Here is a 15,935-nt window from a genome sequence, read left to right as displayed (position 1 = left end):
TTCTGCACCCTGGTAGCTTTAAGATTTTAATTTGAATTAAAGGCAAAATAATTTCCAAATGAAGTCAGGAAATAGAAGTGTTTCAAATAAAAGGTCAGCATGACATTTCAATTAGATTGACTGACAAGCATTGCTTGGTAAGAAGAGAGCCTTCTAACATGAAATAATTTCAAAAGCAAAGAACATGGCACACCGGCTCCAAAAGTAGATTAAATATATTGTCAAATATTTGAGCACCTTGACAATATTTTTGTAGTGCCCTTCTGGATAAACATACTCATGGCATGTGTGTGCACCTACACACACACTTTAGGGGAGCTGTTTTTTAAATAACCCTTTATAGTTAAATTAGACATAATGATGGCAACCATGTAGGTTTGCTCCAAGAATTTGCCCAATTCACAACAAATAAAGCAGGGTCAGGAAGTCAATTATTAAATCAAAAGAAGTATATCATTGGGGATGATACACCACCTTACTTCCTGGTGGTCCATCACTTTAGGCACATTTCTTCTGAGCTGGATTACATTTTTTAATTATTGTTGAATTTATATACTGCCCTATACCCGGAGGAATGCAAGGAAGTAAGATGCCAGAGGGTTTAGCGCCACTGACCTGCATACATCTTTTGATATTAATAGTAGACTCGACCCGTTCATTGCTTTATATGCAATAGGCCAGGCTGATGAACAATAATCATTGGTGCCATCATCATACCCCTAAATAATACTAACAAATAAAATTAAAATCTGGTTTGCAAAGATGGGGCATCTTCATTAGAAAGTGAGCACACTTAACTAAAATAAGCCTTACACATAGTCAACATGACCCTACCATATGTTTTTCTGTTTCAGTCTCTAGACATTAAAATATGAGTCTAGTGTTCAGTGGGACATGCTGTACAATCTTCTGACGGAACACTCCTATCTGGGATGAACCTGGGACAGCTCAGTCAGTAGAACATGAGACTCTTAATCTCAGGGTCATGGGTTTGAGCCCCATGCTGGGAAAAAGATTCCTGCATTGCAGGGGGTTGAAATAGATGAGCCTCATAGTCCCTTCAACTCTACAAGTCTATATTTCTATGATTCTGTCTCAAAATCCATGTCTGACATGGCACTGTGGAATGTTTGACTGTACAACGTGTTCCTGCAAACATATGAAGTGGCTCAAAGTTTGGCCATCGTTCATGGACTAATCTACTGCCAATGACTTTTCATCTCACTGTGAAAACCAGAAACTGATGACAAGCACATGCTACAACTGATATGTCTAAGCTCTGTGGCAATATGTAAAGGGTTTGTAAACTGGAACCAAATATAATGATAGATGATGGACTATTCACAATAAAAATGGCAAACATTGTCAAGAAGAGTTATTGATGGTTTTTGCTTATTGGCTTTACTGCCTTTTTTTTTTTTTTTTTGAGAAATTTATTTTACACTGAAAAATAACCCAGAGTAACAACTAGCAACAAAGTATTGCCATACCCTCATCACACCCCTGTAACTCCTCAGTTAAGCATCTTTCTGGGCATGAGCCATGGGAGCTGTTTAGACATGGGCTGCCTACCAGCCAACAATGGAAAGAGCTCTTCATGGTTGGCTGTATCAGCTGCACTGTGCAAGCAAGGAAGAGGACAAATGGGAAGCTGGCACAACTCATGATGTTACATACGTATAGAATTCCTATTGATTTTAATAGGTGATGTAACCATATGTTCAACACTTTGGCTCCATTCAAGCGTAACAGCTGCAGACCCATGCTTCCTCCCCTTCCATTTTCCTTCCACAAAAATTTCTCCCGTTTTCCATTGTGTGCTTTAACCATGTTTCAGCATTACTTTGACATTATTGCCAATACGGTTAAAGCTAACCAAGAGCCCTTCATCATTCTTGTTTGGTAATCCACTTCAAGCCATGGTTACAAAGGAATCTTAGCTGGCTTTAACCATATTCATGCCCGTGCCACTATAACACTAAACTATGGTTTCAGAAAAGCATGGAAAGAAAGGGGGATTCATGCATGAGAAGATCAAGAGAAGATGTATGAGAGTGTACAACTTTGCAAAGCATGGTTTCTAAATTGGCCCAACATAGAATCACAGAATCACATGGTCTCTATCTCCACTAACATCAATGGGACTGAAATTAAAAGTGCTTAACATCGGGTAGACTGAGCAAATAATGAAGATAGTGATCCATGTTAGAGTAGCCCTAGTAGGCTTAAGAGGAATGTTCTGCAATAAATGTTTTGTGACAAGTGGCCTAAAGGAGCCACAAAGAGCTTTGAGTTACTTCATTATTGTTAAACAACAAATTAGTCTCAAGTAAGGCAGGCATTAATCTTTCAATTGGGGGTAGAACATCCATCTAGGAACATGGAAAGATCCTTAACTGGCTCCTTTTAGCCAAATTAAGAGAGCACTTTGTAATTAGCACAATTAAAGAGATAGCACATTTGTCTAATGTGTTTCCAAAAGGAAGCATCAAACAAACAGTCCACTAGTTCTGGGTAGGGAAAAAGCCTTGTTACATCATTAAAGTCATCTTTTTTTGGCAAGAAAAAATGGCAAGATTTTAGTTTCATACCAGCATGAAATTCACAGATATTCTGCTTGTTCTGTAGCCTTAAAAACAAAAAAAGTGGTTCAAAATCTTTAATTACATACCACAAAAAGTTAATGATGTGTGTCCCACATCAGCAACCAACTCCAGTGCTGAATCTATGGAGGGTAAGACGCACATTCATCTCTGTATCTTTAGACGTATCATAACCAACAAAAAATAGTTACTAAGACGGTGTCCTTTGGCAATCCTGCACATTTAGCACTGACTAATTCTCTTGTCAGGAGCAGGGAATAACAAATGACTATGGTGGCTCTGAGTGGAACTATTTCAAATTACTGTAGACTAGATCTGTATTTGACAAGGACATTGAGCCAGACATCAGAATGGAACCATTGTTCATGTGAGCTCAAGATGTAGCAGCAACAAGTGTGCAATGTACAAGGCTGGTTTATGACAAGTCTGAGGGCACAATCCATCAGACAGTTGTGTGGCTGGGATTTCAATGAGATTCAAATTTCAATGAGATATAGATTTGGAGCCTATGTTACATTTGCCAAAAACTTTCCGAAGCTGAACAGACCAGTCTTTATATGGTGGATTAAGAAGCCATAAACCAATGCACTGGAAAAAAGGTGGAAGAAAGATACATGGCTCAATAATTCCAATTACTTTCTGAAATATTGCCATCAGTTCCATATCTGCTTGCCATGCCACCCATTGGCAGTTTTTCCTAAACAGAAATTTAGTTAAGTCATGAGTGGCTGTGATCTAAAAAATGAATCAGACTATTGTCCAAAGTTTCAACTGCACAAAACTGATAGTGAATGGAAAGGTAGCATTGGTACCATTCCAGTTCTTAAATACTTTATCACTCAACCAGTGGCGTAGCGTGGGGGGTGCCAGGGGTGCCGGCCGCACCGGGCGCAACATCTGGGGGGGGGCGCTCGCTGCCTCCGGAGTCGCCGAAGAGCCTCGGGCGCAGGCTGTAGCGGAGCCGCATGTCTCGCGGAACCGATGAGCTGTGCGCGCGTCCGGGCTGAAGGCGCCCGGCAGGCAGCGGCTCTCAGCGCTCGCCGCGGAGGACGCACCAGGCAGCCCCTCCTCACAGCCCCGCCTCCGCCGGTGCTGCTGCAGCTGCTGGGCCGTTGCATTTTCTTCACCTCTCTGCCCCCCTCCTCCTCCGGGCAAGCGGCGTCGTTTGGGCGGCAGCGCCAGCGGCAACTCGCAGGTTAGGGGTTAGGCGGGGCGCAAATTACTTGCCTTGCCCCGGGTTAGGGGGCGCAAATTACTTGCGTTGCCCCGGGTGCTGACAACTCACGCTACGCCGCTGCACTCAACCACAAGTAGCTAAGAGAAAAAGCAGAATGAACTTTTTTCTTTTGGTGGTAGCAGGGGAGGAGACAAGGCAAAGAAAAAGTGAATATATGAACATCTGTATATATTACATTTCAATTGATAAAATATTAAAACGGGAACATATTCTACAGGATGTATAATGGCAAATATGCTTTTTAATTAACAACTATACATTTTGAGTCTTCCCATTCAGTTACTTATTTATTCACTTGCAGCCACAAAACACCCCTTTGAGCCTGAGCTAACGAACATTATCCAGACTGGAGCTTGCTAGATAGAATTAAGACCACATTAAACCTGTATTCATTTTGTTTGCCTATTTAGAATGTAATTTAAAAGCAATAACCTCCTCAAACGACATAGAACCATCCTTTGTATATAATCTACAGCAAGTTTCAAACTCTTAATGAGAAAACCATAAAACTCTGAAATAAAACAACAACAACAAAGTGCTGTGATGGGATAATTTTTACCTTTTGCTCCTTTGTAGTTTTAGTGTAATTTTATATATTTGTGATAAAGGTACAGTGTTATTGCATATGATCTTTATTTCCTTTTATTGCTCCTTCAGTAGTGTATAATGTCAGTTTCACTTTCAGCTCATTTTGTTCAGATTCACATAATAAGAAACATAACACATTTTTTAAATGTATGTAGAAGAGAACAGATGAAACTTAATATTCTCCAATCAGTTGAATCAAAATATAAATCAAAGTATTTAGGGAATAAAGCTTTAATAAACATGTTTTGGGCAGCAATCATATATCCACTTACCTGGGAGTAAGCCCCATTGAACACAATGGACTGAGCAGTAGGGCGAGTAGACAAGTACAGAATTGCATTGTTAAAAATGCATTTTATATATAATGCTATAGAGTTAAGTTTCTTTTAAAAAATACAACAACCACATGTCACAATATGGAACGAGGCCTAAAGAACATAAATAGGCAGGGAAATGTTGCCTGTCTGCATGATGAAACTTTATCTTGTTTGTTTTTCAAGATGCAAGCCACATCCAGGCGAAATACAGGGGAACCAACCTTGATTTACACCTCTATGTTCTAAGCAGGGGTTGGGAAGACGTGACTCTCTAGATGTTGTTGGACTCGAACTGCCATCAGTCATAGTCAGCATAGGGATGATGGGAGATGTAGTTCAGCAACACGTGGAGGACCACAGTTTCCCCAACCATCACATATTCTAGATGAAGAGGTTTTATTTGTATTTATTACGCAATATTTTTTGTTCAATGGTGGATCCAATGGTCAAGAAGCGCCTGCTGTAGTGGGAAGTGAGGGGCAGGTGGGGTTTGTCAACCGAGCCCATCTAGGAGAAGGAAAACTCTGATCCTAAACTGCTGCCTTGAGAGATATTTTCAGGAGAAGAAAAGGCTAAGGAGTAAACCCTACACAAATCTGGAGTGGAGTCCCTAAGATGGCTGGATGGTGCTTTGTATGTCCCCTTCTGGCAACTCCTGCAGCCAAGCTGGTGCCAAAGGTATTGCTCTGCTTTCCTTTGGACCACATCAGTCAAGCCAAGGTGGGGGGGGGGGTCTTTTCATCTGGGCAGCCCAGGACACACTGTCCAGGCTTGAGCCCCAGGGAGGTTATTTCAGTGCTGCTGAATCACACTGATTTGACTTCACGCCTGGATGTGAACTCCATTGTCTGTCGAGACAGAAGGATGCCAACAAGTGCCCTTTTGTTTTCAATGCTCATTCCAATTAGGCTGGGGTGACCCTCTGTATAGAAAGGTACCACTTGCAGTGGAAAATAACCACCCAGCAGCACACATTGACCACATAGCTAGCTCTGCAATGACCAGAAAACTTCAAGATGGCACAAGATGATCCTACGCTGTTGTAACCTTCTACCTCATTCTTGTGCTATGTCATAGCATTACACTGGTACTGTATTTTAGCTGGCAAGTGGCTTTTGCAGACACAGTTGCATATATGCTTTACGAATATATACCTGTGCAGGGTGTTAAATTATGCTGACATGATACCCTAACAGGGGCAGCAAAGGTTGTTCCATGGTTCCTGTGTTCAGACTAAACATCCTACCTGCTATACATCCCAGCACCATCTGAATGACAACCATGTACCATGGAATTGTTGTACTACATACATGTTAATTCCAGCATTTCAGACAGATATTCCAACACAAATATTTAGGACTGGTACACATCCAGAATACATTCCTTGAAATACTATGATCTCTCCGATCCTTACTAATGTTTTTCTTGCGATTAAATTTAAAAGACAGTTCATAAATAAATGAGAATATCTTTTTTATTTTCAGACATGAGCGCAAATTATGCAGCCTAAGTATTCAAAGTTGCAACAAAAAGTTTTCCTCCATAATTATTTTGTTTAAAAATATTCCATGCTTGGATTGTGAAAGGAGATTTAAAATAGTATAGATATTATAATTTGAAATGATTGCTCTCTCAACTGCTTCATTTTAAAAAGAAAAAACCCACTGGGAAGAAAGAGTTTGTGTTGTTGTTGAGTGTTTGTACTAGTGAGTCTTTTAGGGCAAAGCAGAGATGCAGGCTAAGGTGTAAGAGTTCTATGAGTTATTTATATCAAGTGGTCTGTGTGCACGTAACTCCAGCTTCTCATTTTCAGTGCTTCAAGGAAGGAACAGCAGCTATAATCCACTGGAGATTCAAACATCTTTCTGATGGCAAAAAATATAGTTGCTGTTGGATTCTCTTTGCTTTTGTGGGAGCCCTTAACCTATTTACCCTTACCATTGTATAATATGCGTGAATCTCAAAAGCAAAACAAGACCCCCACCCCCATAGTTTTAACTACTAAAAAAGTCATGTGCAATGAAAAGCTAAGGCCCTGTAGTACCATTATTTTGTCCAGATATAACAAAGATGGCTTATTGAGAGCAAGAAAATAGGCCTGAATCACCCCTCAAAAGCAACCTTTTCTTCCTTACAAAAATATTAAGCCACAGGCTCAGCTCTGAATTGTCCCTTATCTGTATACATTTAATTTACAGTCTTTATCTTTCCTTACAGTCCCACAAGCTTGCACTGATGAGTTATCCTTGGGTAAACTGACTGACAACCTCAGGCATTGTTCTTAAAGTCTATATCCTCCTTTTTCTAATCCCAATCCACTCCCACATATCATTTATCTGGTTTTCTCTAAATATGGTGTTAATCCCATACATACTTACCGTATTTTTCGCTCTATAACACGCACCTGACCATAACACGCACATCGTTTTTAGAGGAGGAAAACAAGGGAAAAAATATTCTGAATGAAACAGTGGACGTATCATTTTTGTGCTTCATGCTGTGGCCACAGACATGTGATCTGATGGTGAATTTGGGGTGACCCAATGCAAAAATCCTGAGAATCCCTGTGGATCCATGCTTTGTAACCACGTTTTTGCACCATTGCAGCCCCAGGCAACAGTGGGTGCGTGATTTTTTTGGGGGGGGGGACAGGCTGTAGTCATGGACATGCTATGTGCTCTGATGGTGAATTTGGGGTGACCCAATGCAAAGATCCTGAGGATCCATGTGGACCCATACTTTTTAACCACGTTTTTGCACCATTGCAGCCCCAGGCAACAGTGGGTGCGTGATTTTTTTGGGGGGGGACAGGCTGTAGTCATGGACATGCTATGTGCTCTGATGGGGAATTTTGGCTGACCCAATGCAAAGATCCTGAGGATCCATGTGGATCCATGCTTTGTAACCACGTTTTTGCACCATTGCAGCCCCAGGCAACAGTGGGTGCGTGATTTTTTTTGGGGGGGGCAGGCTGTAGCCATGGACATGCTGTGTGCTCTGATGGTGAATTTGGGGTGACCCAATGCAAAGATCCTGAGGATCCATGTGGATCCATGCTTTGTAACCACATTTTAAGTGGGGAGGGAAGGAAAAACACAGAAGGCTAAGAATGCAGGAGAGGGCTATAACGTGAGGAAAGGAAGGCAAAAGTTTCCCCCCACCCACCCACACAAGCCAGCCAGCGTGTGCTCTCTCTCTCTCTCTCCCTCTTTAAATGGAAGAAAGCATATTTGAATGCTGTGTGTCTCCAAAAACAAAAAGCAGGAAGTCAAATCAGAATTTTTAGCCGAACCTGTAGTCTCTCTTCCCTTCACAAACATTGTTCCTCCGGAGCAGGGAGAGGATAGAAGGACGGACGCTCTGCTTTCCCTCTCTACTTGCCTGGAGGGGAGGGGCTTCCCCTGCTCTTTGTTCGGACGCTCTGCTTTCCCTCTCTACTTGCCTGGAGGGGAGGGGCTTTCCCTGCTCTTTGTTCGGACGCTCTGCTTTCCCTCTCTACTTGCCTGGAGGGGAGGGGCTTTCCCTGCTCTTTGTTCGGACGCTCTGCTTTCCCTCTCTACTTGCCTGGAGGGGAGGGGCTTCCCCTGCTCTTTGTTCCGTTTGAGCAAACACAGCAAGGAAACAGAGAGGGCGGGCAGTAAGACCCTGAGGCAGAATGCAGGAAAGCAGCCACTTCCTGTATCACGGAGCTCCCTTCTCCCTGAAGCGCGGTTTGATTTTTGCCTTATTTTTCGGCTCCAGGGACCACACATTCGCTCCATAACACGCACAGACATTTCCCCTTCCTTTTTAGGAGAAAAAATCTGCGTGTTATAGAGCAAAAAATACGGTATTTGGTCCCATACATACTATTTTTGGTTCTCCTTTCTCTTCCTTCCTTCCTTTTGGGGTTTTCATTTCAAACTCTGCAGTCTCCATCCACTCCCCTCTTCCCCATGCTTAAAATCCTCTTTCTGTAGTTTGCACCCTCTCATTATTTTTCTTTTAAAACTATGTTTCAGTCTTGTGTTACTGTTGGTCCTGGAAGATACCCAGAGTAGTTTCACAAGATGGACATGTAAGAGTAATATGCTAGCAAAGCAGGATGCCATGAGTTTAGTTTCATTCATTTTTAAAAAAGTCTTCATTGACAGAGGGAATGATCTGGTATTTATTCATTATTCAAATCAATCCATAAATTCATCATGAGGAATATACCCTGTTTCCTTTTCCCATTCTACATTGTAGCAACTCCCAAAACCTAAAGTAATAATGGACATATTCACATAACATATTAAGGCTGCAGTCCTCTGAATGCTTACATGGAATAATGTCTGATTGCACTCTTGAAGTAAGCATCTATAGGATCAGGATTTATATGGTATTTAGTAGTGTGTATTTTCAATTATTTAGTGGCACAAAGACAAATCACTAATCATTTATATACAAAGCTTCTGTATATTTTAGGTATATTTTAAAATATATTAATGGTGTGTACACAAGATAAAAATCCCATTAAATTCAGTAAGCTTTACTCACAGGTAAGTGAGGTCTGCTCCCAGCAGTTCCAGATAAATGTGTATAGGGTTCATCCTAACAATTTTGTGAAGAACCACAATATTTATTAAAGATGCAAAGATACTTGCACAAGCAGTTTAATAGGCATTACACTTGAATTTAATTCCCTCATGGTTGTTCTGTGGTGTTTCTGATCAACCTATTGCTGGAATGAGCAGAATGGAGGTGGAATGGAGAATTTTAGGGAAGTTTTTAATGTTTAATGTTACAGTGGTACTTCGGGTTACATACGCTTCAGGTTACATACGCTTCAGGTTACAGACTCCACTAACCCAGAAATAGTACCTTGGGTTAAGAACTTTGCTTCAGGATGAGAACAGAAATTGTGCTGCGGTGGCAGCAGGAGGCCCCATTAGCTAAAGTGGTGCTTCAGGTTAAGAACAGTTTCAGGTTAAGAACAGACCTCTGGAGTGAATTAAGTACTTAACCCGAGGTACCACTGTATTCTGTTTTTAATCTGTTGGGAGCCACCCAGAGTGGCTGAAGAAACCCAGCCGGATGGGCGGGGTATAAATAAAAGAAGAAGAAGAAGAAGAAGAAGAAGGAGAAGATGCAACTGAAGTGGGAAAAATGATTCATAAAGATGTACAGGTTTGCTTCACACATTATTTTCACTGCAAAGGCGTACACTGATGCAGAGTGAAAAAGCACACCAGGATATACTGTCATGTGTGAAAATCATGCAAGTGCTTCTTTTGTCAGTTATTTACAGGGAGCTTTCTACATATGGACAAATATTTGAGTTTATTTACAAACCATAAAGTGTATTTTTGTTGTTTTTAAATTCCCTTCATGCAAAATAGCCAACTTGACTTTGAGAGGTTTTGTTGTTTTCTAGGCATCACGCCAAAACTTTTTTTTTATAAGTTAAACTCTGTTTTTGTCAGAAAGGTAGACACCTCTGGGCCAGCCGTCTGGAGGAAAGAAACAGCGACACTGATTGCAGTTAGATACTGTAGCTCCTCTTTCCAGTGGGAGTGATAAAAAAGGGCTAATACAGAAAGGGAAACCATGATAACGTAATGTAACACATTTCCAGTTTCAACCTACAGTGAAGTGATTTCTCACCCCCTTCCCCAACTCTCATGTGACAGAGATAGGCATTTTTATCAGTGTTATTTAGCAGACAAGAAATAAGCAAGCTGCCTGCAGCTACACAGAGTGTCAGAAATAGTACTGAAAGTCAAAAGTTGGGAAGTCCTTCCCGGAATAAATAGAAATCAAGCTCTGGAAGGCATCCTTCAAAGCTCACCTGTTCTAACCCCCTCACCTTACAGTACGACACTTTGTACATCCCTGCCAGACACTCGACTCATTTTCCCAACTGAAAACTCCTATGAAGTTGTTCAAACATTATTTTCTCAACCCAATAAAAGCGGAGAGTGATTCTCAGAGTGCCACTGCTCTGTCACCTTGCTGAGCTTAGAAATATTTTTTTCTAACCACTAGATAATAACAACAATAATTTATTATTTATACCCTGCCCCTCTGGCTGGGTTTCCCCAGCCACTCTGGGCAGCTTCCAACAAAATATTAAAATACAATAGTGTGTCTAACATTAAAGGCTTCCCTAAACAGGGCTGCCTTCAGATGTCTTCTAAAAGTCTGGTAGTTGTTTTGCTCTTTGACATCTGGTGGGAGGGCATTCCACAGGGTGGGTGCCACTTCCGAGAAGGCCCTCTGCCTGGTTCCCTGTAACTTGGCTTCTCACAGCGAGGGAATTCCCAGAAGGCCTTCAGCGCTGGACCTCAGTGTCTCAGTGGAGACGCTCCTTCAGGTGTATAAGACTGAGGCCATTTAGGGCTTTAAAGGAATTATGCCCGGAAACATACTAGTAGCCAATGTAGGTCTTTCAAGACGGTGTATCTGTACACAACTCAGACTGAAGATAGGAACAGTAAGTTTGTGGAGAGATGGATACAGGCAAATCTAATGGCTGGGCAGTTTAGACCAGGGTGGGGTACCCATGGCTCTCCAGATGTTGATGGACTAAACTCTTGTCACCTCTGACTATTGGCCATGCCAGCTGGCAGTGATAGCAGTTGGAGTCCAATGACACTTGGGAGTCTTCAGGTTCCCATTCCTGGGTTTGAACATGGTAAAAGGGAATTGGCAATGGCATCTGGAAAGGTCAGAGCTGACTAAAGGTGTTGATAAATTCCACCCTCTCCTTCTTAGAAATGATGCTCAGTTGCACAGGCTTTTTAACGATGTTTCAAAGACAGGTAGAGATATCCAAGAATTCCAATGAAAACAGAAACAGGACTGGAAATTGTCAACGTTCACTTATTCATTCCATGCCCAGAACAAATATTATTGGTATTCACTGTTGTCTATGCTTTCAGCCTACAAACGGCACGTAACTGATTAGATTCTCCCCCCCCCCATCCACACTGTGTTTTCATTGCATTAAAATGAATGGGACAGAATGAAATAATCACAACATAACTTATGTATTTTGCATAATTAATTACATAAGTTGTGTAATTTTGTGACAGTGGACAGTAAGATGGAAGAACAACTCCAGAAGAACAGAAACAGTGCTGCACGTGGTAATTATAAGGTGGAATGGAAAATGATGCCTTCTTACATCTCAGGAAAGAGTGAATATTCTTAAGAGGTTCAGAGTAGGAGTCCAGGGGGAGTAATCAGTCAAAATCCTAATATAAGTTTAACCTAAAATGATTTCACAGAAGTTTCCAGTACCCTCTAGTAGCCTCCTGCTCCATGGAGTTGTGGGGTTTTTTTTTGGGGGGGGGGGTGGAATTGCAGAAGGAAGGAGATGGAAAAGAAATCCCTCTTAACAACAACCATAAGTTAACTTATTTTAGACTCCAAGGCAAAATGCCTTCTTACCTTTGTTGTATTAGAAGAGACCACAAATGAGAGAAATAAGTTTTATAGAAGAGGAGCCTCCTTACAACAAAAGCATCTACAAATAAAGCAATTTTTAATCTGTTCATTCATTCATAGTATGAGCTATGCTAAATCCCTATATACAATGATCTTTTTTATTACTAAACAAACAATGGTTGGCTAAATACTTCACAATCTTAACAGGATTTGTTGTTAAGCTTCATATTTGAATTAAATCAAGAATCATACATAAACAATAGTAAAGCCCCAGTTGTATGGTGCTGTTTAATCAGCAACAGGGGCTTAGGTTATTGCTGCTCTACAGCTCTGGGTTCTGGTTTTTGTTTTTGTTTTTTTGCCATGTTAAAAGATAGGAAGAACTGCATAGGCAATACATTTCAGGCACTGAGGGGGCATGGGCAACTTTCCATCAATCAATATTGAACTCCTGACTTATTACAAAACTACAAAGATGGGCTCTTAAGAGACACTTGTCCAGACAGCAGTCTCCAGACAAAAGGTTGATGGTACAGCAATAGTTCTTTCAGCAAAATGTCAATAGGTAGAAGATGGAAGTCTCAGGGTCCTGTCAAGAGATGCAGCCGATACAGCTAGAGAGAAATAGATGTGCAGAAAACATATACCAAGAGTCTCATTCGTGACAAGCTTACGTGGCTAGTTACTCAATCCCAAAACTCATGACAGCAATGCCCTTCCCCTAATATAAGCATTTTAATTGAAATAATAAAACCAAGCCTCAATTTACATTTGGAATATCAAGTTTATTGTTGCAGTAAACGTCACAAATTTCAGGTGCCAAATTACAATCCATTCAGATTTCCTTCTAATACCTTTCAAGGTTGTATAGCATAGCATAGTCTAGATGAGGAATGCCATGCTCTACGATAACCACCCCCCCACTTAGTGCCCTCCACATGTCGCTGGACTACAAATCCCATCATCCCTGACCATTGGCTATGCTGGCTGAGGCTGATGGGAGTTGGAGTTCAAACTATCTGGAGTGCAGCAGACTGTGAGAAGGCTGACCTAGGATGTGAGGATATACTGTTGATTGTGTAAATGCCCAACTACCTTTGCCAATACCATGAAACAAGAACATATTTAAAACAGGACTAAAACTATGTTGCCTGTCATTGCATGGCAACAACTTAGTCACTGTCTTTAGATTGCAATCTGAAAGCATTACATATTTTCTGTATTTTAAATGAAAGAGTTTCTAAGAATGTAAGAGTCGTAAATAATAAAAGTTTAGAACAATTTTCACACACACACACATTTCCCTAATGACAAATGTCCCACAATCCCCAAAAACTGCTCCTTTAACACAAATTGAGCCCATCATCCCACTTATAAGCATATCTTATTGTCAGGGAACTGACATCGGAGCTAGAGGCGGAGGGAAGGCTCTCAAATGATGCTGGAGAAGGGCCTAGCAGGGAGAGAGGCAGCTCCGCAGATGGGGAAGCAAATCAGCGCAACACCAGGGATATAGAGGGGCTGATGGGGGAATCGGCGAGAGGGCCGGACACCAGCGGGGAGAGCACGGGTCCTCCACTACCCACGCCCACCCTGCGCAGAAGACTTCCGCACGGAGAGAGTAGGAGGAGACTGGGTGTCAAACAACTTTTATGTTGGAAAAGATTTAAGAAACACCCACTGACGGATTCTGCTAGCGACTGAGGCAGCCACGAAGTGAAGGGCTGCCCAGACTGAAAGGTTTAGCAAGGCAACAAAGCCTGGAGAGGCGGCAACTTACGCATGAGCAACCCATACACATTACACTTATAGATATCTGGTCCTTCCCCAAACCTAGAAGAAAAGGATGCACACACTCCAGCAATTAGCAGCCTGTTAGTTAGAGCACAAACTCTCCTCCCCACCCCCGCAACTTCTAAATATTTTCTGAGATTCACACCCTCCCCCCTGGTTTCTACCTGTCACAAACATAATAATCAGCATAAGATTCATAACTGATTTCCATAAATTTTGCTGTGGAATTAAGTGTTAAGAATGTGACTGAGCAAATTGCCTCCAACATTTTTTTGTTGGAGTAAAAAAAGAAAAGAGAAAATAGAAGCAAGCAATGGAGAAACTCTTTCGTTTGAATGCATTAAAACTAAAGAATTATTATTGAGATAGACTATAGGGAATTCAAATTGCTGCCACTGCTAGAGGCCAATGCAATTATCTGAATCACAAAGAGCCAGCAAATAATTATTTCAAATGGGGAAAGTTGGTAACATTGTTGTTTTATAAGGGATTCAGAATTCAAGTGCAAATCCAATGATGTATTGCAGGCAATAACTGCATTTTCAAAACAAAACAGAAAAGATCAACCATACATGAAGACCAAAAAAAAAAAAAAACCCAATAAAAACTTTGAACATTTTGGATGCCTTCCAGAAAATATTAAATGTTCATTATTCTAAGCTAATATGCTTAGAGAGTCTTTTTTGGAATGTTCTTTCTTTATTTGCATATTTTTCTCAGCCAGCTGTCTTCCTCCCTCATCCAAGAAGCTGGAATAGAGATCCTTACCATCACAAATATACCACTTCAATCATAACAGCCACAGTACTCAGGCCTCTATCCCAAGTGTGTGTGTATGTAAATATCCTCTTAAATGGGGGGGGGGGAGGGAGAAATTTGCATAAATGACAGGTTTGTGTGTTTGTGCACATTTTACTTCCCCAAGCCAAATTCCAGTGTATCACAGTTTAGTAGAATGTCCTTTTTTAGAAGGCACCTTGAACATCTCTTCAAAGACAAAACAGGAAAGGGATAGGACCTCAAACACAGATACAGACACAGACACAGACACAGGCAACGGACAGGTGAAGTATATACTGTAGGAACACATACCCACAGTCATGACATCAATGTCACTTCTGACTAAGCTCTGGGTACACATGTTCAAGTATAGCAAAAAAGGTATCATTCTAGGAGAAGTCATCATCATTATAGACTTTTAGTGAGCTAGCCATAGGCCATGGGATCATTCAGAAAAATAACAAAAGGAAAAACAGCAATAACCATAAGAATCATCAGGCACCACACATACAATATAAACCACGGTCACAACTACTAAGATTGCTTGTTACATAAAATAGAATAGCAGAAGATTCTCTAGTAAAATGTGCCAAATTAAATATCCGAATCCCCTTTGCAGTTCACCACTATTTTATCTAGTTTTGACCCCCTGATCTTCTTAGCTGCCAACACATAGAGTGCTACTTTATAAGTTACAAAGTCATCAGTATCGCTCAGCAGCCATTTCACCCTTTCCACTCTGTTCAAGTGAGTTCCATTCGGAAACAGGTTTTATGAATCGATCTCTTGGGTCTATATATAATGGGCACTGCAATAAGTAGTGGCACAGGTCCTCCACACAGGGTTGCCCACACAGACAAATTCTCTCTTCATAATGTACTTTGCCGTAGTGTCCATCCAACACCGCTGAGGGCATCGACTGGAATCGTAATTCTGTGAAAGCTATTCTAAGCACGGCAAGTGGGAGCTTTGACAGGTAATTAGCCCAGGTATGCTCCATTTTAATAAGTGGGAACCATGGCAAACTCTTGGTAGAAGCCATCATGGTTAGATCCCTTTCTCAATCAGACCTAAAGAGACAATCTCTTAAGTGCCTCTTATCCATCTTCATAGTCACCTGAAAATCTTGTAATTGATATTGGGACAAGAAGCATTGGATACCATCCTTCCAACATTTGGTCTGTTTCTGTTCTGTGTGTGACATAC

The 15,935-nt window shown here is 41.2% G+C and overlaps 1 protein-coding gene across 4 annotated transcripts in view; it reads right to left on the bottom strand.

Annotated features, from left to right (window-relative positions):
- FSTL5 (follistatin like 5) overlaps positions 1 to 15,935 on the bottom strand; it is a 355,157-nt gene that overhangs the window by 99,355 nt on the left and 239,867 nt on the right. The gene's annotated exons all lie outside the window — the stretch shown is intronic.

The sequence above is a fragment of the Podarcis bocagei genome, assembly GCF_964188305.1.
Source record: "Podarcis bocagei genome assembly, chromosome: 9".
NCBI classification, from domain to species: Eukaryota; Metazoa; Chordata; class Lepidosauria; order Squamata; family Lacertidae; genus Podarcis; species Podarcis bocagei.
Note: the sequence above shows the minus strand (reverse complement) of the source record. Positions and strands in the feature narration are given on the sequence as shown.